General features: G+C 40.9%; 3 long non-coding RNA genes across 5 annotated transcripts; all 3 read right to left on the bottom strand.

The window, feature by feature from the left end:
• Positions 1–359: 359 nt before the first annotated feature.
• LOC135315181 (uncharacterized) lies at positions 360–15,389 on the bottom strand. 3 transcript variants are annotated; one of them, XR_010374617.1, is made up of 6 exons: positions 13,069–15,389; positions 12,753–12,854; positions 6,254–8,563; positions 5,770–5,868; positions 4,409–4,527; positions 360–1,907 (listed from the first exon to the last, which is right to left on the bottom strand). It is a non-coding gene; the product is annotated as an uncharacterized LOC135315181 (long non-coding RNA). The 3 variants fall into 3 exon arrangements; XR_010374616.1 differs by having other exon boundaries at positions 360–4,527; positions 13,069–15,179; positions 15,274–15,389; XR_010374615.1 differs by having other exon boundaries at positions 360–4,527.
• Positions 15,390–17,435: 2,046 nt separating this feature from the next.
• Positions 17,436–20,742, bottom strand: LOC135315115 (uncharacterized). Its single transcript, XR_010374560.1, has 3 exons — positions 20,678–20,742; positions 19,597–19,724; positions 17,436–18,359 (listed from the first exon to the last, which is right to left on the bottom strand). It is a non-coding gene; the product is annotated as an uncharacterized LOC135315115 (long non-coding RNA).
• A 222-nt stretch (positions 20,743–20,964) lies between these two features.
• LOC135315114 (uncharacterized) lies at positions 20,965–23,346 on the bottom strand. The gene is made up of 3 exons (XR_010374559.1): positions 23,019–23,346; positions 22,243–22,488; positions 20,965–21,402 (listed from the first exon to the last, which is right to left on the bottom strand). It is a non-coding gene; the product is annotated as an uncharacterized LOC135315114 (long non-coding RNA).
• Positions 23,347–23,955: the final 609 nt, after the last annotated feature.

The raw sequence follows: 23,955 nt of genomic DNA, 5'->3' as shown, positions 1-23,955 counted from the left end.
ATAAGATGATAAAGCAGCTGTGTTGGCTCTAGAGCAGCTTAACTTTAGGCTTCTGAGTATGATGAATTATTGTTTAAGGAGATGTATTCATAATTCTGTTCCTTCCAAGCAGGTGGTTGATATTTTGAGATCCCTGCTGTATCAGCACTATGTATATTTGGCACAGAAACTGCATGAATATTATAAATTCTATATTTAATTGGGTCACATAAAGAAATCCTGTAAATCATAGTCATCCCATCAAACAAAACAGGAAATTGATATGGTGAGGTACTCAATAACATTACTTCTTTGTGCCCCTAAAGGTCAGAAAACAACTTTGTTGTTTCCCTAAGAAGAAAAAAATTATGACAGTCAGGTGTCTTTGATGTAGTTCTATTTATCTGAAAATAACATAAAATCCTAATTGTTACCACAGAAATCAAGTCATAGGAGAAAGTACTTTTATATACCACCCCAAGCCTCCCTGCGCCAGCACTCAGTGAAAAAAGCTCTATGTTTTGGCTTTCAGCAAGCCCACAATGCCACTATTTGTTCAGGTTGTGTCCTAAGCTTTGCTGCTTCTTTATATCTTCCTTGAAATTTTTATTTCTGTTTCTCCATCGCAGGTATTTTGGCTGAAAAAAAAAAAAATCTCAGTATAATTTGCTATACAGTATGTGGTAAAACTCCTCCATTTACATTTGTGAGTGTTAGGTGGTAATACATGCCTGGGTAGGAGAGTTACTGTTGTTTCAACTGACTGAGGCTGCAAAAATCCTAATGTGTTTTGCTTTTCCTGAATGGGACACAGTCCAATAGTTCTTTCTATAAAGATAGACTCTAAGGCTATGGCAAAGGAACTAAGTCACAATAAATAGAAGAGAGGCAGTTCAAACAAGTGTGAGCCTTACCTAATAAATAAGGGTAAAATATACCATACCAATGCAAATAAAAGAGATTTATAGCTAGTTTCCTTAAGTGGGTTTGAATCTGTACATGTCTAAAACTGCTTTCATTATTAGTGTGTATTATTTTAAGTTCTCCATACCATTGGATTACAATGAAGTACTATTTGCACCTATTTTATCTGTAGTACATCTATTACATAAAATCAAACACAAGGTAAGAGAGACCTGTACTAAATGAATGCAGTTCATTATTATAGCTGTATTTGGCAAACTGAATAAAGGGAGTGGGGGTTGATTTTGGCACCTGACCTGCTTTGACATCTTTTGCCAGCAGAGCGCTTGTTGCAGGAGAGAATAGTTTACTACAAGGAGCAATAGAGAGGCCAGTGAGCCTTCTGAAACTCATGCACGGCCACATTTTCTTGACAGGCTGCTTCAAGTGCTCTCTAGAGTTATTTGATCTGGTTGTCCAAACCCCATTCACACTGCTTCTCTTTACTGCCTGTTGCTGTGGAATTCATCACAGGCTACTTTATCCGGGTGAGAGCTGAGCATACACGAGCTTGAGACCATGCAGTGCATCTACAAATAGTCAGACTACTATACAGGGTCCCTGGCCTTGCTCATCAGAGTGAAACTGCTGGGCACTGGCCTTCTTGATAGGCCAAGGTGATCCTAAAGCATCGCACCCCCGGCAATTGCAAGTGCCAGCATGTGATAGTTAAGATGTGAGCTTGCTTGTCACAGGTCAGGGAAAGGTCCCATTTGAGATTGTTCACAGGTGTGTGTTGAAAAGCCTCTTTGATATGAGTGGAAAGTCCAGGTATGGCAAGAATGGTACTTGTGATAACATTTGAACATGACAACTGCGTTGCACAGCACAATAGCAATGCTAAAGAAAAGCCACTCATGTTAGCGGCTCCTGTGATGAGTGTAAGGGAAACAACAGAGCAGAGGGTGATCTTCACTCCACCTGCTGAGGTAAATACTTGTCACTGCCCCAGTTTTCATCCTGTACTGCAAATAAAAGCCAGGGACAAGTTGCAGTCATGTCTTTCAGAGATGCCTACTTCGATTTGTTCAGCAGCAAAGTGTACCCCATATCCATAAATCTGTAGAAGTTTCAGGGCGAAAAAAGCAATTATGGAAGATCAAAAGGAAGCTGGTGAGAGGACAACTAGGGGAAATGGTGTCTGCTGCTTTTTTCCAGTGTTCTCAGGGAAGTGCGAGATGGGTAGCACAATCTAAGAAATGAACATGGTTACACTAAGAAATAGACATAATTTACCATTTTTTTTCCTCTCCTATCTGAAATGGTCTAAGACAAAAATTGGCCAACAGCTCACTATGGGGGAGCAGAAGTGGTGCCATATGTAGCAAGGAGTTCACCTTAAGGATGAATAACTATAGAAATAAGTAATTGTGAGTAAGATCCTCTGACCAGGTGGGATTTCATGAACATGGGTTAAGAACGCCTGAAATGTGTTGGAAAGTCACCGTGCTCAAATGCAATTTTCGCATTTTTTCTATTACACAAAGAAAAAATACATTGCTCACTAGAAAAGGGCATGAGCTTTGCCATAATAGAAGTCAAGAAGTAACTCTGCTGAAGTCATATGTATAAGCTAATGAGGTGTGAATATACTTTCATATACTAAACAATACCTACACAAGGTTTCCTATTGATTTCAGGGAGCCTATTTGTAGGGCAAATTACTGCGCTGGACAAGTAAGTCTGTGAGCATCCGGGTTTCTGCTAAAATAAGATTACATGTCTATTAGACTACCCAAAAGCTACAACGTTGCAATATACTGTATTAACATGCACTGAAGATAGGTCCTTGGGAAATTATCCAATGGAAATATATAGGAGACCAATTTCCTCAGTAACAGCAAATCTCTCAAGCACTGCAGTTTAGGTGACAATTCAGCTCTTGGGGTAGAAGCCATTTAATTTTGGATTTGGAAGGGCCAGAGCTGGAAGTTAGGGAGCAGCAGATTTATGTGTCAGTGGATTATAATGTGGAGGCTATTTTGCAAATAACCTGTCCTCTGAAACTGCTGACTGTAAGATGCTTTAGGAATATTGCCATTTTGCCACAAGTACAGAAACCTCAGACTCAACTCATATGATCAGATGACTTAACAACACATTTCACTAGCATAAATGAAAGAATCCCCGGTCCTCATAACAATTATGAGAACATCTTCCAGTTATTATGCTACCCTGCGGCAAGGAGAAGGGTATTGATCCAGGCCTATGTTTCATTTACAAACCGTATTTATACCATGACTCTTATTGAGAGCTTTTCCAAGCAGAAAGAAGAGAATATGAAATACTCTTAAACAAATGGCTTAATCTCAAAGAAAAAAACATCCTTTGAAGAAAAGTAAAATGTTCAAAATGTCCTAAGAACAAGGCAACACAAGCACCGGGGTCTGTGCACTGCTCTGAAGCAAACTATTTCACAACAGGGCTCAGCCAAGGGGCAATCTCCCTTAAGAAAACCAAACCAAAACAAAAATAATGGGAGGTCTCTTCTACTTCAAAGAGTTTTATGGGTTTTATGCATAGGCAACTGAATAGAGAGAGGCTGAGATTTTTCCCTGTGAATCACAGAGCCTTTGCTGGCCTTGGGAACCAACTCAGGATTTCCACAGCCTCTGTTCAGTCCCGCCATCCTTTCTTCAAAGGCTAGGTCCAACAGGGGATCTGTAATGATGGTATAGCCTCCATACTGTTTCTTTGGTAACTTTTCCAGTGCTATAAAACATTTACTCCTGACTTTGCCTCTTTGAAGGTAAGAGAACAGCTGACAGGCAGTGCAGTATGCCCTGGGACACCGTCCTCTCAATTCTTTTTTCAGCCTTGCTCCTTCTTGCAGCCAATTCTATTAGTATTGGATGGAAAGGACTGGCTATAAGCAAGGACAATGCCATTTCAGGTGAATTTAAAGGAGGAAAAAAATTAAGTTTCACAGCTGGAAGTACTGCTGAGAAACCTGAGATCTGTTACTACTTACACAAAAGACCTCACGCCAATGTTTTTTTGAAATACCGCAAAGTACGTGATGCTCTGCAAGTGGGCAGCTGTTGAAAGCGTGAAGAAATGCTGCCTCCTCTTCTCAAAGGGTGACTTGTTTCCACTAATCCAGAACACATTGGTATTTTTATATTTGATTTCTGTGTTGACTTTTCATGTATGCAGCTACCAACGGGCAATCTGGGCTCTTTAACATCTCATGTATGTTTGAGTCTCATTGTCATTTTCTACATCACTGAATTTTAAAATCACAATTTCATTTTTTTTGCAGCATTCCTTGCATTCAGTTGTCCTCTTTTTCTGAGGTTAATAAAGTTGTTTCATTTCCTGAAACTCAGTGACAAAATCTACTCAGGCGGCCAGAGCTGTTCCTTGTGTTCTAAATACATATGTGAAAAATATCAGCTAACCAGTGCTAAATTAAGATGCAAAAGCAATAAGCATTATTTTTAGGTTATAAGTATATACCACTTACTTCCCTTACTGTTTCTGAAGAAAGATCGGCCACTGTGTGCTGTTTGTACCCCCGAGAATACTAAAAAAGCTGTCACAGAATACTATCTTGATAAAACAAGACAGTCTTTAAAGTTGAAGCTGTGGAAGAAAACCAGATACAAAATATTTCAAAATACACACAAAAAGCTCAACAATGCAAGAAAACCTGATTATTTCCACATTCTTAATTATTTTAAAAGATCAATACAATTAAAGTAGGTATTATTTTAAAACAGTGGGATTTCATACCATGCTAGCCACATTATTCATTTTTGAATGAACTTTCATTTTTTCCATTTATGAAGCAATGTCAATATTTTTTCACATGCTTTTCAGTTTTCCAAACATACTGTATAGCTAGGACAAAAATTTTCACAGCAGGAATTGGTTATTAACCGGTCACTTTAAGTCGTGTGGTCTTCCTTCCTTGTAATTACTGAGTGACTCTATGTCCTTATACATTTAAAAGGTTTTTAGCAGCAGACAACAGCTGGGGTCATTCTTATTGCTCCTGAGTAATCTTGTTTGGTACAAAATATCAGAATTTGCAAAGAAGCCATCCACTATCTCAAGGCTTCTTTGTACAGAAGCTCTCGGGGGCAGGGCGGGGGAAGTAATTAAATGAAAAAATGTCTGCTATCAACAATTTATTTTCTTCTTTTCAGATTCTGATCATGATTTTACAGTTACATACCAGAGGACTCAAAGAGTTTGCGCCAGGGTCAGTCAACTTTTTGCTATATTTTTGCATAATACTTTACCAAATAAATTCCTAATCCCTGATTCTGACTGGGTAGGTCATCTGCTCTAAATATAACAAATAAATTAAAATTCAGGCTTTTCTGATGTCAAAAAGAAATGAGAGACTGTGAGGATGAGCAGAGTTGAGGGGGCGTGTGTGACCTTTTCCAGTAATCCCAGTTTGGATCTATAGATTAAATCTATTCTCCTTGAACAAATATGTTACTGCAAAAACCAAAAATCAGCCAGAAAATCCACAGCCTCAGCATTACAGGGTTAAAATTTGAATTAGGTTGTGGAAACAAGTCAGAGTGGGGGGGTCTATTATTAATTGAACTGAAAGCCTGCTCACAGCTACGAATCTTGTGAAACATCCAGCTATGTTTTAAATGTTAGTCACATTCAACAAGGCTTTCCTGGCTTGTGTTGATTGAAAAGGCAGGGGAAGGGTAATGAAGTGACTGAAATGTGAAGTTAAGACCCGCATCTGTTGACGACTGCACAATTCCTGTGGCCAAGGAAGTGGAGCAGGAAAAACTTGACCAGCATGTGCTGTGGCAGGAAATAAATATGGTTTCATGTGCACTCCACATGACTTACTTTTGAAAGAAACTGGGGGTGAATCACAAGTAATTAACCCGCCAAATATATCCAGTGTATCCCACCTTCAAGTTCCATACTGCTGGCATGGAGATTTTCCTGGAAAAAAAAGCATTTTGATATCCTTCAGATGAGCTGCTACAGAACTCAATCACCATATGCCTTCTGGATTCAGGAAAGTCCTTGGATGAAGTCCTATTGCTTGCTTTCTTTTTCCTGGAAGGATTTATTCCCCTTTTCCTCCCTCTGAGCCCCATGGTGGCACACCTTGAACTACTGCTAGGTTAAATGAAGCTCCCAATGAGATTGGAAAAAGGAGAAAGATGGGTTGTTTATCTGAAAAAAAACACCTAAGAAATGAGTAGGGAAATCCTGGTTTCTTCACTCCAGGGCAATAAGGAGAAGAAACCCAGGTTTTTTGTTTTTTGGTTTTTGGTTTTGTTTTTTTTTTCTGAATATAACTGAACAAATGTTTCCTTCTTACCTGGACAGGCGGGGATCCTTGGTCCCTGGAGTCTCCATTCCTGCTTTCTGTTTCTCAGGGCCACATGCAAACTCCTTTCCTTGCCGGTCCCAGGAGACTGAAGGCTTGAGCAAACTTCCCATGCAAGTGAGGCCTGTATGTGATGCCCTCTATTTCTTTGGTAAAGGGGGATTTGAGATTTCTAGCCACAAAGACTCAGTGGTTCCCACAGCCCTTTGAATGTGGGACAGTTGGCAGCCTTGCAGGTAAACAAAATTTAATCTTCCTTGAAAGGCCAAACTTTCCAGCTTGGATTGCTTTCGTTGCCCCTATTCTACTGCTGTCTGTGTTTAATAGCAATGGGAAAACAAAGAGAAGGAGTTATTTGGAGAATTTGAAATTGGGACATTTTTACTGTCTTTGGCTTAGTCCAGATAAAGACACCAATGTTAAAACAGGGAAAAATCCTTGGTGAATACACAGAGACTTCCAAAGTGACTGACTCAAGTACAATCCCAGATTTTTACTCAGGTTCTGGCTTTGAAAGGTATGGCAAGTGCTTCGTGTCTCTTTTCAATACAAGTTTAAAGTGGAGGAGTCTGATGAACAACTCTGAGATAAGATTAACTTTTCAATATTAAAACTCTAATTAGCTCTTGCTGGCTGGGGAAGATCAGTTTATGTTGCTATAGTAAGAAGTAAATAATATTAAGATTTGTTTTTAACATCTTTACCAGGGAGGTCTAGAAATACTTAATAAGAAATGGCCCTTGACCTTGACTAATACCTCTGGACACTATTTCAAATTAATAAATCAGGAAAAGATTTTTGTAGGCATTTACTGACACACAGTCTCCCTGAAACACTCTCAGACTTCTTTGATAACCATGACCCACATAAAAGTAATACATATTTTCTTAATCTCAAGCTGATCGTGTATGACACACAAATCACCCCTGAAACTAGACTGGTACCTACTCAGATTAATGTATTTTTTGATCTATGTACCTCAGTGGTTCATACAGTTCCATATTCTTTATAAAACTGTCATTAATTTAATTTAAGTAACAGCTTCTCTTTTTTGACATCACTACCTGTTCGCTCTGTTATCCTATCAAAGTGACTGACTGGACTGCAGTCTCTTCATCTTACATATTGGAAGAAAATAAATGGTTGCCTGTGCATAAAGAAGGAAAGGAAATGTTCTGCTTGAGGCTTATTATTCCCTTGTTGAATAAACCATCCACTTTCAAGGTGTGTTTACAAGTAAGTGCAGACTGTGCTTTGCAGAGGGTTGTAGGATTTGGTCCGCCATGAATACAGGAAAAGGCAATGATTATTTGCAACTTGGCCGCACTCATTCAGCTGAAACTCCAAGTAGAAGGAAACTACAACCTTTGGAAAAGGCCCACCCAAAGTAAAACCTTTGCTGCATGTACGTCCTTCCTACAGTGCTTTGGCGATTAGTTCAAAGGCAGCCCTGCATTTCCAAGGACAGCCTAAGTCAACTAGACTAGTGAGCAATGCAAGTGGATTTTAAACTCTGAACATCTCTCTCCAGCAATAAAACACTGCTGTTTATTATAAATGCATAAATTATATTAAAAATAAATAAATATGCTGTTCCTACAAAACAGGACATGTCATTCTATCTCTGCCTATCTGAGCGCCTGTGCTGTGCCTCTCTGTGTGTTCAGACAATTAGCGATGTGCTTTGTTTCTGTGTTTGGACCGTATGGCTAAATCTCAACCCATATGTTACAATGATGCTATTGAAGGTGATTTGGAAAGGCACCCTAATTAAACAGCACAGTTGGCTAGCTAGGAGATTCAACATTGCAACTTAATATCGCAGTATGGGTCAATTTAGAGAGGTGGTTTTTGTCTGGAGGAACTCAAGACATGATTGATTTTAATAGCCAAATTAAGTATGCAAAATGTGGAGCCCATATGCATAGGGCCATATTTAAAACAAACAAACAAACAAACAACTTACCTGTGGGAGGTAAACTTCAATTTTGTTTGCAGACCATCCATAGACATGTTCTAGAGGAAGATCTTGTATGTCTGCATATAATTACCTATAGCAAACCTGATGAGATCATTGCTGTGAATTCAAATTCACATCACCTTGTATTGCACAAATAGGAAATCCAGAAGAATAGCTTCCAGTGCAATTTGCTGCTACACGGACTTCAGATAATGCATAAACTGGCTGAAATAAGGCCAAAGGTTTATGGCAGATTTATATCCTCGGTGTTCCGACTCGACATATGTGGCAGAGTAATCCAGAGAAACGCTGCACTGCAATATCTCTTCATTGCTGAGGACCTACAGAAAAGGAACAAACAAATGTAAGCTAACATCCTAACTACAATACTGCTGCTCTTAGAATTGCAAAAATTAGGCCAGTCCAGGTCATGAATGAAAGCTGTAAACCATCTTCTACAAAGTAATGGTTCATCAGGTCAAGTCCAATAAGCATTAATGCATAGCAATTTTCTACTGTCCCAAATCCAAATTGTTATGACAGCTGAATCACAACTGTGATTTAGAGGAATAGAGAAAACAAAACATTCCCTCACTGACAATGAAAGGAAAGAAAACAAACTGTGCAAAAACACAGGGGGAACTGACTTTGCAAAAATATGGTGGTTCTTGGCCTCTTCATTTGACTTAATCTTTTGCCCTCATCTTCGCAAGGAGTGTTCAGAATCAACGCCCACTAGCACTCACTGATATCGGTGCTTTAGGCCAGTTTTTGGGCCAGCTCTTACTGCAGTCATTGAGTAATACCTTCGTTCTGTTAAATGCATTCATTCTTTCAAAGGAAAAAGGGTGACACTTTATCTTCCTTCTGTCATGAACTTGGAGGCAAAAGAACCAGAAAGAGAAATGAGCCGTAAAAAAGAGCAAAAGATGACACTCAGATCATTACACGTCAGAAATGCCATACAGGGCCAGGATATTGTCTTCAGTCAGCAATGGTATCAGTTTGTCGGAGTCTCCGCCATTGTTTTACTGGGTCAATCAGAGCTAACTGGACACAGCACTACTCAATCATCACCTGCCAATCACTTTCTAAAAATAAAGTTCAACTGTCAACAAGTTATTGGAATTCTTGACCATTTTATATGCTGGCCATCCTGTCACTTTAATCCCCTGCATCACTCCCGTGTCCTGTGTGATACAAGCATTTCAGATAAGTTCCAATGTGAGGCATATTGAACCCCAGGGACTGGAAAACTCAGGGAGATTTGGTAATAACTGTAATAAATATACAAAGAAATAATGGAAAGGAAGACTTAACCAGCATCCACTAACATGGGGGTTTTTTTCCATACTGGTTTCCTGCTTTGACATATCCTTTACCAAAACCCTCTTGTGGTTTGCAAAAGATGAGCTTGACACTGTTACCCCATACTTCTGGATTCCGACCAGGATCAAACACTGAGTTTCTCAGTATAGCACTCACATATAAACGCTTGCCAGTTTGTGGGGAAAAAAAGAAAAAAAAAACAACCAAACACACACACACAGAAAAAACCAACCCAAACCAAAACAAAAAAACCACACACACAAAAAAATACCAAAACCCCAGCCTGGATAAGTTTCTCTTTTTTTCTTTTCTTTTCTTTTCTTTTCTTTTCTTTTCTTTTCTTTTCTTTTCTTTTCTTTTCTTTTCTTTTCTTTTCTTTTCTTTTCTTTTCTTTTCTTTTCTTTTCTTTTCTTTTCTTTTCTTTTCTTTTCTTTTTTATTTTTCTTTTCTTTTTTATTTTTCTTTTATTTTCTTTTTTATTTTTCTTTTATTTTCTTTTTTATTTTTCTTTTATTTTATTTTCCTTTTTATTTTTCTTTTCTTTTCTTTTTCTTTTTCTTTTATTTTCTTTTTATTTTTCTTTTATTTTTCTTTCCTTCTCTTTTCTCCTCTTTTTCACTTATCTTTTCTTTTCTCTTCTTTTCTCTTTTCTTTTCTTTTTTAAATTTTCTTTTTCCTTTTTTCCTTTTTTTTAAAAAAAATTATTTTCTGTTTACAGCTATTAGCAACCTGCAATGAGAGGTAACTTGTATGAATATCATACAGTGACCTCAGTATCCAACACTGGTTTGCAAAGTACTAATGAGTTGATGGGAGCCCACCAAGAGGTACCAGACTCGGGTAGCTGAAAAGGAAAAGCTCCTTTTTGAAGCTTGTAGCAGCTCTATGGAGGAAAGACTGATGGATGACTATTTGCATTATTTTGGGAAACTTCCTTGGGATTTTGGTTGCACAGGACCTGTTTAAAGTGTGCCAGTTTGCTCCCCTCTCTTTCCTTTCCCTTCTCACAACTTCCTAAGGAAGGATCCAACCTCAGCTGACTCCTGCTGGTTTGTGCCACACTCAAATCCCGCAACAGTTTGTCACAAACCCCAAAGCACCCACAGACACCTGCAGAAAAGACACTTGTTACATCCAGCCAAAGGCAGATCATGTAGATAATCTTGCCAGAAGCAAAATTCTTGCTAATTCTCCCATTTCACTGCATACGTTATTAAACATAAAATACCAGCACAGCACAAAGCTCACAAAAGAACACCACCACAGACATTTCTCAGATGCTGGAAGAAAATTGCTCTAGGTTCACTAAAACAATTATTAAATTCCTGAAGGAGATACAGCATGTACTTCTGTCTCTCCGCATATTTACATTATTTCTATCTCCTGTGCCCTTTTTGAGCTACCCAAGCAAGGTAGCAGAAGGTTCATCTGAAAGGCACGGAAGTTTTGCATCCATATTTTCTTTCAATATAAATTTGGGAGACAGCCTTTGAACACACCCAGTCGCCTGATTTTTTTTTTTTTTTTAACTCTGATGTCTTGTTTTCTTCTTCATCTTCTCTGCAACAGCTGTCAGTACTACTGCCAGATGCCACCGAAGTCTACAGAGTATTAAAAACAGGCCAGCCCTAACCCTGGGCTTGAAAGAGTGATGATGTCTCAGCAGCCAGAGGACACAGAGGAAAGGGGTGGGACAGAAGGAACTTGTCAGAGTTACAACTTCAAACTAACAAAATAACAAACCTGAGATTCAAAATGTAGCTTGGTAGCGCCAACAAGAAGCAAATGTACACACATACATTTTTTTAGTTAGTGTCCTTTGGATGCAATTTGTATTCTTAAGCAATTCTTGGACTTTGCACATGACGTGCAGAATATGTCTGAACTGTAAAGTCAAAAAAAAAAAAACGTCTAGAGGTGTCATGCAGATAAATCTTTTTCTGAAGTTGGATACAGGTACCACCTCCATAACTATGCATCATAAATTCTTCTGCGCTCCCTCAGAAACTGGTGTGTTTACACCTATTAGTGGCAGCAATATGACATAGCAACATGATTTTCCACCAGCCGATTCACAGGGATGGTTCAGTTGCACTCTGCTTCAGAGGTGTCTGGAAACCTCCACAGGGTCATGGTGGAGTCAGTCACCCCTTTTGATTCCCTCTCTGAGTTGCATCTCATGGTGCAACATTGAAACCAAGTAACCTGAAAGTCAGCAGAGGATTATTTCCAGGGTATTGGCTCTTCACTGAGAGTTAAAGCTGAGGCAGTGGCTACTGAGAAGCCAACTGGAATAGGTAATGGTAAGGTCCTAAAGCCAAAGCAATCCAAGCCAACAGGATCACTGGAAGCCAGCAAGAGCTGTCCCTGGGGGCTGCCCTACCCTACATATGCTTAGAGCTCAAAATAAGAAAGCAGGATCTCAAGGGACATGAATCAGACTAGTTGAGCAACACCGGGAACTTGAACACTGCTGCAAAGCCAAAACTTCTTTGCCTTATCATATCCAAAGCTTATTAAAGCAAAATACTGCAAAATGGCAGAGAAACAAAGTCTGATCCAAATCAATATTTGGAAGAAACAGTTGACAAAAAGCATAATATATACGCCAAGCATCCTCTTAGGAACAGACTAATTTTATGCATACTTTTCTGAATAGAAGATATATTCATAAAAACATCTTGTCACTGGGTTTCAGAACCACATGGGATTCAGAACAGCATGGAAACTCCTTACTGAATTAGTTTCCAGGCACGACTCAGTCCTGTCCTTCTCCCTTTATGACCAGTTAAGAGCAGCCATCGCTCCTCGGTATCTCCACAGGAGCTAATTCATTCATCTGTTATGCAGACACTGGGATCGCCCTGAGAGTTTCCAAGGTAGAAAGAGAAAGTGGAAATAAAAAGCACCTCCCTGCATGATTTGTGAAACATGCAAAATAAAATAGCAATAAAAATAGTAATGAGCTCATTAAAATAGAAATGGTCTCATTAGCAGTGCAAATGCCAATCATATATGGTGCCAGGTTCCAGGTGCACGGAGTCCTTTAAACACTGTCCTCCTTTGCTCCAGCAATATAAGTCCTATTTAAAGACATAATTCATCCAACCCTTGGGCTGCTGTCCCTCCCTTTGCTCACCTAAAGGTCACTGTGCAGTATATAATGCCTGGAAACATAGCATAAGGGAGTCAGAGGCTCACCTGTGGCATCACACCTCCCCGTGCACTGCTACAAGCAGAGGATCGGTCCTTCCCATTCGGGCTTTCACTGCCACAAGAGGAGGGGGAAGAGGACTCCCTTTGCTGGCAAGAGATGTTTTGAGCATACAATGGGAAAATGTTTTCAGAAATATTTTATGTAGGAGGAAAACAGTTTTCATCAACATGGTAGTAATGAATTCAGGGCATTTGCAGATGAACAGCAAGAATGGGGATTGTAATGCAGCTTCGGAGGTTTTAGGCCAATGAGTCGGAATGCAGCATGCAGACTGCACATGTCCTACTTCTCGAGACATACCTCTCAGGAATATGCAATGAAGGTTGAGGGCATCTGCCTGCGGCCGGAGCATGGCTTCATCTCTCCTCTTCACTACAGCCAAGTGGTGTGGTTTCTTCACTTTCAAAGTTTCAGGCTGAAATATTGCCTTAGCTGAGAACATGCTGGCTGATATTCATGCTGGGGGAGAAAGAGCAGCCAGTAGATGGGAGAAGAGAGGGGCAGGCACTGAGAAAAAGGGTGGGAAGGGCATCACTCGGGGGGTCTGGGAGCCTTCTGTAAAGGAAACTCAGTCACTCCAGTCCTGGTTACTCCTAGATTCCATATTGCACAGGGACAGAGCATGCCCAAGCTCTGCAAAACATGCTGTGTGGATATCAAAATGTCCATTTCACCCTTTTTCTATTAAATGTCTACATATACACCACTTGAAAGCTAGAGCTGAGCTCCTTGTATCAATGTACTTACTTGCATACATAAGAAGATACTTATTATCTTCATTTTATAGATCAAAAATTGTACCACAGGAAATGCAGAGCTAAATCAACAACAGGACTCAGCGAGCTCTTGGCTGGAGGTCCCAGAAGTTGTTCAGCACTTTCTCTGGGCAGCAATGAAGCTGATGTGCAACCTTTTCTGCTGGCTACCATCCATAATTCTTAGTCTACACACAATGTCTCATGGGTCACTCTTTTTCTCATTATACATTTATATGCCTTAGGGATCAGATCTCACAGGACCCAGGTTTTAGGGGACCTGAAATGGTAGGCACCGCAGCACTACACTCTCCGCACACAAACGTCTCCATAACCTTTCCATGGTCAAACAAAAGCCTGCAGCAGAGCAGGGAGTTAAGCCTCTGTGCCTGGGGACCAGGCTGTGCCGTAATTGCCAACCAGTACCACCTGTATACAAAATTCTTATTTAATTTGTAATCTCAGCTACCAGAAATGTACAACTCCATCAAGATCTGCAAGGTAATAATGAGTTGCACTCTTCAAAAATGTACTTAAGGTTGAAAGTGATTAAAGATTCTCCAGCCTGCAATTACCTATTACTCATTGGTGCTTTAAACGGTTCATTTTTCACATTATTCCAGGAAGTTGTAACTTCTTAAAGCAATGTTTCTGGTAATTATGGGAGAGCAGCAACAGCAGCCACTGAGCATTATCTAATGCTGCAGCAGAATCAGAAATACTGGCTTCTGCAGATTTTATAAATGTAGGGATGTGGCAAAGAGAGGCAGCACCTGGTCTGACTGCTCAGCCTCTCATTGCTTAGGAGTGCTGACCACTCACCAGGACTTTAGTTCATTTCTGAGAAATACTGGACTTGGAAAGGCTTAACCCTGCTGGGTCTGCATTTCTGAGACCAGCTTTGGCCTCAGAACAAGGGAGCTCCCAGTACAGTTCAGAAACGTGGCAGTCCATTTTGCTGCTGCTGAGTTAAATTCCTGCCTCTCTGAAGCTGGCCTAGGAATAAGAAAAAGCTTTTAGGAATGTATTTTTAGGCTCTCTACATTTTAATTTTGAAATATAGTTAAAGTAGGTATGTCAGACTCCTCTGAACACTAGACCTCAACAATCTGCCTTCACCTTCATGACCTTTACTGTTAACGTTCTTTATTTATTAATTTTATGCTTCAGTCGAAGTTAAATGAGACCTGGTTTTCTTGTACTAAAAGTAGTGCCACTGTGGTCTGATAAAGTATTGGAGAGATGCCTAAAGAAAAATAGAAATACAAATAAATAAAAAGAAAAATCCCAGGCACTTGAGACAACCACTCCATACCAGACACTGTAATTGCAGGACCAAATGCTGTGGTTGTCCTGGCTGCCTCTTTGCATAACCCCGGCTAGGAAATGAACCCTAACGATGGCTACATCAAGCTCAACAGTTTATGACAGTGAAGAACGTAACTTTTATGGGTACGGGCTCCTCCAGCTGGAAGCTGCCTTGCTTTAGAGACACACCTATGATAACAGAGAGCATTAGTTTTATACGTGCTCTGGTGAAGCAATGAGTGTTTTCACTGTCACTTCTCGTTTTGCTGCTCAGGTTGGCACCAGGATATCCTCACTCCACCTTTCCTCAAGCTGCTGTCACCTCTGGCACAGCGTGATGGGCCACACCTGCTGGATGGAGAAAGAGGAGGAGAGAAAGGAGCAGTTCAAACAGACCAAAAGTGGGTCAATGACCCAGGGCCTCAGGCTCCGCTCATCGCACCTGGATGCAGCTGGGCTGCGATACATCTCTGTGTTTCCGATGAAGACAACCCTGTGTTTCATTAAGACAGCAGTCACACATTGCCATTTGGTGCCTTTCACTACTTTGGCCATGAAGCTGAAAGCACAGAAAGAAATGAATTAATTACCACTAGTTTTGCTACGCATTTTGACCTGGAAAGTAAAAAAATGTGCAAACATGTCCCCATTGTATGCCCAGGGTCAGTGCTGAGCTCTAGCCTGCTCCTCCTTCTGTCTCCTCCTGTGATGTTTTCTCACTCATTTGTTCTCCCTCCTTTATACTTCTCAAACACAATGTGATCAAACGTGCTTCCAGGACAGTCTGGATTCATAACTCACTTTACACATGCCTTTGGCTTGGAAAGTGTCATGATGGTTCATTTTAGTTTGGAAGAGGATATTGTTTAACAAAGATGTTATTTCATTCTCAAACTGAGGGCAGTGATCACAGCTGCAGAGTTTGTGAATTTTATCTCAATAAAATGACAACAATAATTTTCACTTGTTTAGAAAGTACTGTGCACACATGGAACACTTTATAAACAGTAAATGGCACTATTACTATTAATTACCCCTGTTACTAGTGACAGGAGCTTATAATAACAATAGTATTAATATTTTAATATATTAATATTATTAACTTATAATAATATAATAACAATAATCATTATTCCCAAGATTACTTCATCTCATTTAATCTCAAGAATTTATCTCAATAATAAGAAAAAATATATTAGAAGTAGAAATAGAAAAAAGAACAATGTGCCCAAGTGTCCTGGAAGAACTGTATCTCTTCTGTGTGATAACTGTGGTGGCCAAACTAAGCATGCCTTCTTGCTCAGGTATATGTCTGAAAAAAAAACACCAACCCCAAAACTCTAACTTACACTGATGTACTTATGCAAGGAAAAAGCTAGAAAGGTGAGGATATTCTTTGGCTTCACAGGAACCATGAGCTACTCGGCTGGCGGCGCAGGAGACTGCAGCGCTCTGAACAGCAGCAAGGCTCCGTGCTTGCAAGCCACGGAAAGGGACAAGTTTTCGGTTCAGAAATGGCATCCCACCCCTGGCAAAGTCCTGCACTGCAGAGCAACAGGAGGCACCAAAATTCACAGAAATGGCTTAACTGGGGAGGATTTTGTGATGATTGGAGCCATCCCATATTTCAAGCTCAGCTAAATCCCCCAGTGGACCAGCATGGCCCCTTGCAGCAGCAGCAGGTCTCCCTTCTTGCATGTAGTCTGAAGCTGCTTCTTATTCTTCCTTCTCATATAGGTCAGTTAGAGAGATCTCTGCCTTCAAAGCAAAGACAGCTGAGAACACAAGTTAGCAAAAGGAAATGAAGAAACAGCGACTACCAGATGATTAATGCTACCAATATAAACCTTGCTGACAGCTCAGAGCCTGGCCACCTCTGCTGAAACAGATTGACTTAGTCTCTTGAAACATGGGAACTAAAGAAAAAGAAGCTGCCCACTGGGAAATGTCTAAATCCATAGAAGAGTGATGAGCATGTTTGGGCTGGAGGAATTGGCTGGAGAAAATTTCTGGCAATGTTTGCCACTCTTTATCTGGGTGCTTAACCTCCTCTCGGCTCAGCGTGCAGATTTTGGGTGGCCGGCATCATATCTATTGGCTGAAAAGTCAAAGGCAGCAGCACATGAACTGATCTTCACTTTTTCCCAAGTAGTTTGGAAACATTTCCTGAGTTGTATTTTTCCACCCCAACCTATATTTCTAGTGATGATTCATTTTTCTTTTTATTTTTTTTCCTTGAGGGAAGGCAGACTGCAAAAGCTCTGCACGCTCCCAGCCTCAGCTGGGTTTTCCCACCTCCACCGCCTATTGCCACATGGAAAATAAGCAGCACCACGTGCTACAGTCACACCTGAGGGGCAAATCACTCCTGGACCACTGGCCTCCCATTTTGCTTACAGGGTAAGGGGATGCTCCAGAAATTTCAAAGGCATAAAGAAAAGTCAAATACACTTTGAAATAGTCACTGTGCGAGGCCATGTGAGCGTGAGATGTACTGGGTTTTCCCTCAGGGATTTATGGCATATTTATTCATCTCATAAAAAGAGCTCTGAGTGGCAGGCACTAGTCACTTGCAGGTCAGCCCTGGCATGAAACTTCCCACGAAAGGTAAATAAGGGCTTTACCCAGGTCTTGAGGTTACAACAGGGTTCTGCATCCTGCTTGGCCTGAGAGCACTGAACTCAGATTTTAAAATGATCTGAAACAAAGGTCTGCACTCTGTAGCCACACGGTTTGCCTGTTGTGGCCATGGCATGACGTGCACTTTGCAAGCAAGAGACTGGTTTCACTCTACATGGACAGGGTACAGGCACCCAAGTAGAGAGACAGAAAATTAATTTTATTGCTTACCCTATTTCCTTCCCACATTATGCTGCCACTTCATTCTCCTAAAGTTACAGAATTCTAGAAATTACAAAAATGTAGTATTGTTTCAAACCACTGAAAATCAGCAGGATTTCAAGGCTTGATTCATAACTGGTGGGAGCATCAAATGAGAAGTCCCAGTTTCCTGAAGTTCTTTTTCTCAGCTTTACATTCAGAGTCTGGTCGCAGCTGATTTTCTGAAAACACAGCCCAAGGAGCCCGACTTCGGTGGCATCCTATTGGGCTGAAGCAGAAAAAGGCTTGCGCAACATCTTCTAACGATTTATATTTTGGGGAGGAGGAACATCACCTCTAGGAATTCAGCTTTATTGGATACTCTAATCCAGAAGAGATAAAAGCACTCACTAATTACTGCTGGGTTTTGTTTCTTTGAAGAATTGGGTTAAATCTCTTTTGAAAGTAGATGTCTGTTTGTGCTCGTTAGATGTATAATTTAATTTGTTTAGTACTTTTTCCTCTTTTAGGGGTTTGTTCTAATGATATCTGTGCTTTTCCTCCTCTTCTTTCTCTCTCTTTTCTCCCCAAAGATATGAACTTTTCATTCACTCTAGATTTCTTTTCTTACTTTAACAATGAACAAGTTGATGCATCTTCTCTGGAGCCTTTTTTCTCCTCCTTTTTCCTCTTGGAAATTCATTCCCTCTGAAAAAAAGAAAAAAAAAGGTGCTCTTCTTGCTTGCCTATTTAATAATTCTGAGATTTGCCTATGGATGTTTCCTCACTGAAACCTGTATTCATGCTACACTGGAGAGAGAACTCATAACACCTACTTTAGAAAAGAAATATAATTTATTTGCCAACCCCTACTACCCAACAGTGCAGAAGCAGAGGAAATTGGGCTGAAAGGGAACTTGGGGGGTCATTTAACTCCACCTACATCGTTCCTGACATATGTTTTTCTAACAAGTTCTTAAAAACCTCCAGTGACACTAGGTGCACAACCTCCCATGGAAATTTCTGTTAATATTCAACTGTCCTCACTGTTAGAAAGTTTTTCCTAATGTTTAGCCTAACTTTCCTGAGAGGCATTTTAAGCCTGTGAATTCTCATCCTGTCCACATGTGTTTGGTCATGTTAAGCCTGTCCAGCTGAGGGACATGGTGCAGCTGAACTCCCAGGAGCTTTCTGCACTTGTCTTTCTCTGCAAATATAGATTAATTTTGAAAAACCCACCCACTGAGAGCTATGCCTAAAATTCAAATAGGGATCATTTCCTCGCCCTGCCCATGCATGACATCTACTGAGATTTGCTATGTCCAGGGACCGGGGGTTGGGAAGAAAATAAAAGCCCTTTACATCACATACTGCACTTAATTGCACAACTCCCTTCCCCTTCCACTCCACCATGTAACATGACAGTGTTCTTCACTCCTGCTGCAGGTTACACGTTGAGTTATCTGAGTATTGACGAGTTATTTCTGCAGTTAGCACACTAATATTTGGATGATGTATTACAAATTAACACTTCCCCTGCCCCACCTTGAAAACAACACCCCAAAATAAGTAATATCTCTAGTTTGTTATACAAATAAAGAAAAACTTCGACTGACTGTCCCATTTCTTATCTGTAGGATGGGAATATATACAATGCTATTGACTCAGAGATGCTCTTATGGCTCTATAAATGAAGATTAATGTCACAGTCCTCTTTGCCACTTGCCTGGTAGATTCATTAGGGTCAGCCAACTAATCCTTACTTTACTTGACTTCCTATGTTAAAGGGAATGATTAAAAAAAGATATATTTGCAAAATGCTCCGCTTTATTGTTCTCAGGTCTAGGGATTGTGATGTGAGTCTATAAAACTCCTCAGTGCAAAACACTGCATAAGTGGAAGCAGCTCAAGGCTTCACAGTCAAGTAACCAAAACAGTTTCTTACCTCCCTATGGCGAGGGGGGTAAGATGGATGATGCTTCTGGCAGCCACTGGTGCCCCTCAGCTGTTTCTTTTTCTCTCTGAAGTAGCAGCCACAACAGCATTGGCTTTCCAGGGCTCTTCCACAGACATCTGCTAACCAGGACAGAAAACAGCTGGGTCACAGCTATTTTGCTGCTCCCAGCAGTTGCATTAATTTTGCCTGCCCCTAGCACTGGCTTTGTCTGGTTATTAATATATTTTATCATTAGTATTATTACTACCACTATTCTAAATAACAATGGAACAAATTCCTTCTGAGAAGTTTTGTTTGGATTTTTTGTTTTGTTTGTTTTTTTTTTTTTAAAGTTACTACATCCTGCAGTGATGAAAAGAGAAATATTCTTACTGTATTAATGGGTGAGATTCCTTCATGCTGCATGATGGGGGCATGAGAAATTATGGTTGGAACAAACTGGGGGTTGGAATCGGACAGCATGGGGAGCCACTGCCTCAGGCATCTGGAAATGCTGACTTCTCTAATCCTAGAGCAGTTGAGCCTTGAAGGCACAAGCCCTGAAAATGTGGAGGTCCTGCATTGTGACAGGCCAAACTGTTAGGAAAGCAGGGAGGATCTATCAGACCACAAATGGACAAAGAATTGAAAGTTTGGGTTTTTTTTGATTGATGCCAAATGATTGTATTGCTGGCCCCGGGAAGATGAAATACTGAACAACAAAACACCATCATTTGGGGCCAATCAAAGATTTCTTGCTCAGCCCCAAGCTGAAACACTTTTGGTTTGTTTGAACTTCTGCAAAAAGAGAAAAAAAAAATGTATCATGGACACATTTAAAAATGGAGTGTTTTGGAATGAAAAAAAAAAAAAAAGAGGACTAAACTCTTTGTTTTCTTTTCCAAGTTTTGACCAGCTTTCTTGAGTGAAATTTTGCAAATTTGCCTCAAATAGTTTTTGTCCAAGAAAAAAAGCCCAAACCAATCATAACACCTCTTGCTTTAACTCAAACTTTTTCCTTTAGGTATCACTCTGTAAATACATCATAAGGACTGCAAAGCTGCTCGGTTTGGCTCAGTGCTGACTGTACCTGAGACTGGAGCATCACATCCCCAGCCAAAGGCGTCATCAGCGCCTCTGTTGGAGGATGTTTCTGAGGACAGATAACAGAAATGACAGTCAGAAGCAGCGTGGATACAGCTGAGCAGGCCTTTAGGCATGAATCTGCTGACCTCTGGATGTAACTTGCAGCCTCATGAACCCTTGGCTCTTCAGATGATGCTTCAGGTCCCCAAGTGCAGAGCGAGGTCTTGCTGCACCCAGAGTCACGGACAAGTAACAAAAGAAATCCCAGTCCTATGGGCATCACATTTTGTTTTCACTGCCTGTTGAAATGAGCTAATGAGGTTTGGCCTGAAAACCCTGGGACTTCTCTCCAAACAGATGTTCAACTTTCTGCAGAAGACATGACTGCAGCAGATGCTGTGCTGAGGCTAGAGAGCTAGAAAGATCTTGACTAGTAAGAAGGATAGCTTATCACCTCACTCCTAAGTGACAAATCAATAACGGCACTTCAAAATTAAGCCCCATAGGGCATATTGGATCAACAAGTCTGTAAGCAGTCATGGCTCTCAATCTCAAAAGGCAGGACAAGAGGCCCCATGCCACTAAACAAAACCTCAGAAGCACAGGGCCAAAAGAAAGCAGCATAAACCCAATAAATGTACAGTAATTGCCACAGAAAAAAAAAAAATTATCAGTGAATTTTTTTATTCCTTACCTCATCCTCCAGCAATGCACGGAGCAAAGCAGAGTCTGTAACAAAGTAAATTCACATATACCGGCAATATCTCTCTTGCCTTATCCACCACGACACTTCACAGCCTCCATCACCACTCAGTCTGCAGCACACCCCTGAAGCAGGGAGGTGCTGGGACTCCTAATTTACAGGTAGAAGATAAAGGCCCAGTTTTCAGAAGGTACAAGGGCCTGATCCTGCACTGTAACTCAGGCTGCCTCATAAATAGAAGCAGAATACAGTGACTGGCTAAAAGGCAATTTCAGAAACCAGATACCTTTGCAAATGGAGGGCCTTAGGCAGCTGAGCCTGAGCTTTGAGCATGTCAGAAGCCACCTGAGCACATTTAAGAGCCTGATTAACTCCCCTCCTGAGAAAGTTCCTGGTACAGACCTGAGTCAGACCCTTCTCTTTCACCCATATAACTGCAACCCACTTACAGCGTCACCTCAAGTGAGCTGGCTGTCCTGGATTTCTTGATATTAAAGTGTTTAGCAATCTCTCTGAAATAGTGAAACAGATCTAATTATTCTAATTGTAACTGGGGAAAAGAAGCACCCTGCTGTTTCCCAAAAAAGCAGGCAAAATGACCCATTGCAACAATGCAGGAGAGAAAGGCATGTGCCACTGCAGTTCCATATGGAGTAGGTGCAGAAAGGCTCTCACTTGCTCTGCAGTCTGCTACTAGCCCTACGCCTTTTTTCAGAAATGCTTGTACAGGCAGAAAATCAAAGACTTTTTTCTTTTTTTTTTTTTTTCCATACTCAATAAAACACACAAGTCCAAACCAGTGAATTCTCTAAATCCAAATGCTACTCACGCAGAGCAACCCAGCCATAACCTCTTCCATCAGCTACCTTAGAGGAGGGTAAGTCACAGCTGTGACGAGGTGTCCGGGCAGCCTGGTTCTTCCATCCTCCCCTCACATTGCTTTGCTCTGGAGCTTGTGGAGCTGAAAATAGGAGCGATGGCAGCATGAGTGGCATTGCTTTGTGCTCCGTGGCTTCCCAGCAGCTCACTTAGGCAGTAATGAATGGGAAGTGAAAGCTCCTTGAGCTGACAACCCCAAACGCGAACTGTGGAGTTGCAGGTCTCTCATATACCTATTAGAGGACACAGGAGAGAGCGCAAAGACATTGCTTTTAACCACCTTGTGTGTTATCAGATCCTAACTTGCACGGGAAAGATGGATGTCTTTGGGTCACTGGCTCCTGACAGCGCTGCCATAGTTTCTCCCTCTCCAAGCTTCCTTTCTCAGTTTTGTTTTTCTATCTTTCACTTACTCCTTTTTCCCTGCTGCTGTACTTGCCCCAGGATGCCCTGGCCTCCCACCCCCTCAGCGTGCAGAGACAAGCGCCTTGATCCATAGAGCACAGCCCTTTCCCAGGGGAGCAGCATGTACCCGCCCCCAGGGAACCGGATGTCCCTGCCCCCAGGGAACAGCTTCCAACCTGCTAGAGGGGATTAGGAGAGGAAAATTTATTTTTTTTTTTCCTTTCCCCCCTCTTTTTCAGCCATCCACATACTTCAATGTCATATTTTCAGACTTTTCTCTGCAACCACCAAAGTAAAAGCATTTTTTTAATAACTGTTTTTACTGCGTGTTCTAGAAATGGGCACTGTCAGTCAATACCTGAAATTCACGGAAGGTTTGTGACAGAGAGCAATCCTGAATCATCTCCATTTATACAGGAACTCTGACTGTGTTTAGTTTACTCTCATCCAGCAAAAGAGATGTTGTCGTGCGTATGGCCAACTAAAGTCACAGCTGAAAGGTGAGCATATAGTTCTGTTCTTGAGTCAGGGCTCAATTTCTTGCTTGTCACCAGCCTGGGCTGGTATTACAGGACCACCCTCAGATCAGCGCTGTGCTGTTGCCGTTCACAGATACACACATATTCATCATGGGTCAGATCAATCTCAAGTCTCAGCCAACAGTAGTTGCAGGGGAGGTAAAAGGCTTTTCCTGTTGCACAAGGGAACACACACAGGGAGAAAAGTTGGTGCTGTGGCCTAGACATAAATCAGTGCTGGGAACTTGAAATAAAGACTTTGCTCCAGTGATGAGTAATCTCTTTGCATAATTCCTCTCTGGACGTTTTGGATACAGCAACATGTTGTTTCTCCTGTAGCAGCAGATTTTGGAGGGTCTTTCTTACTAATTCATGTCAAATCTAGTTGGGCTGCAAGTCTGTCTCAGTAAAATGAAAAAATTGCTCACATTTGGAGATTTAGACAAACATAGAAATATTTTTGGAAGAATGAGTCTCCTGTTTAAAACATATGCTTTTCCTCCTTTGTATCTGTTTTGTCTTTGGGTTTTTTGCAAGCTTCTTAGCAAATGTGTTGGCATGAACAGTATGTTTCAAGCAAAGAGAGCAAGTACTTTTAGAAAACAAAGTTTTTAAAAGCCATAATGGATGATTCATCATGGTAAACATCTGATTTACGCATTTACTGTCCCTCCAGTGAGGGCATCTTAGTATTGCCCAAGACTGAAAAGCCCAGAAAAAACAGTTTTAATCTTGAACAACAAATGTTTTACACGGTCTACGTTCCACAAGCTACAG

The sequence above is a fragment of the Phalacrocorax carbo genome, chromosome 10, assembly GCF_963921805.1.
Source record: "Phalacrocorax carbo chromosome 10, bPhaCar2.1, whole genome shotgun sequence".
Lineage (NCBI taxonomy): Eukaryota > Metazoa > Chordata > Aves > Suliformes > Phalacrocoracidae > Phalacrocorax > Phalacrocorax carbo.
The sequence above is the reverse complement of the archived record's forward strand: the minus strand, read 5'-3'. Positions and strand labels throughout refer to the sequence as shown.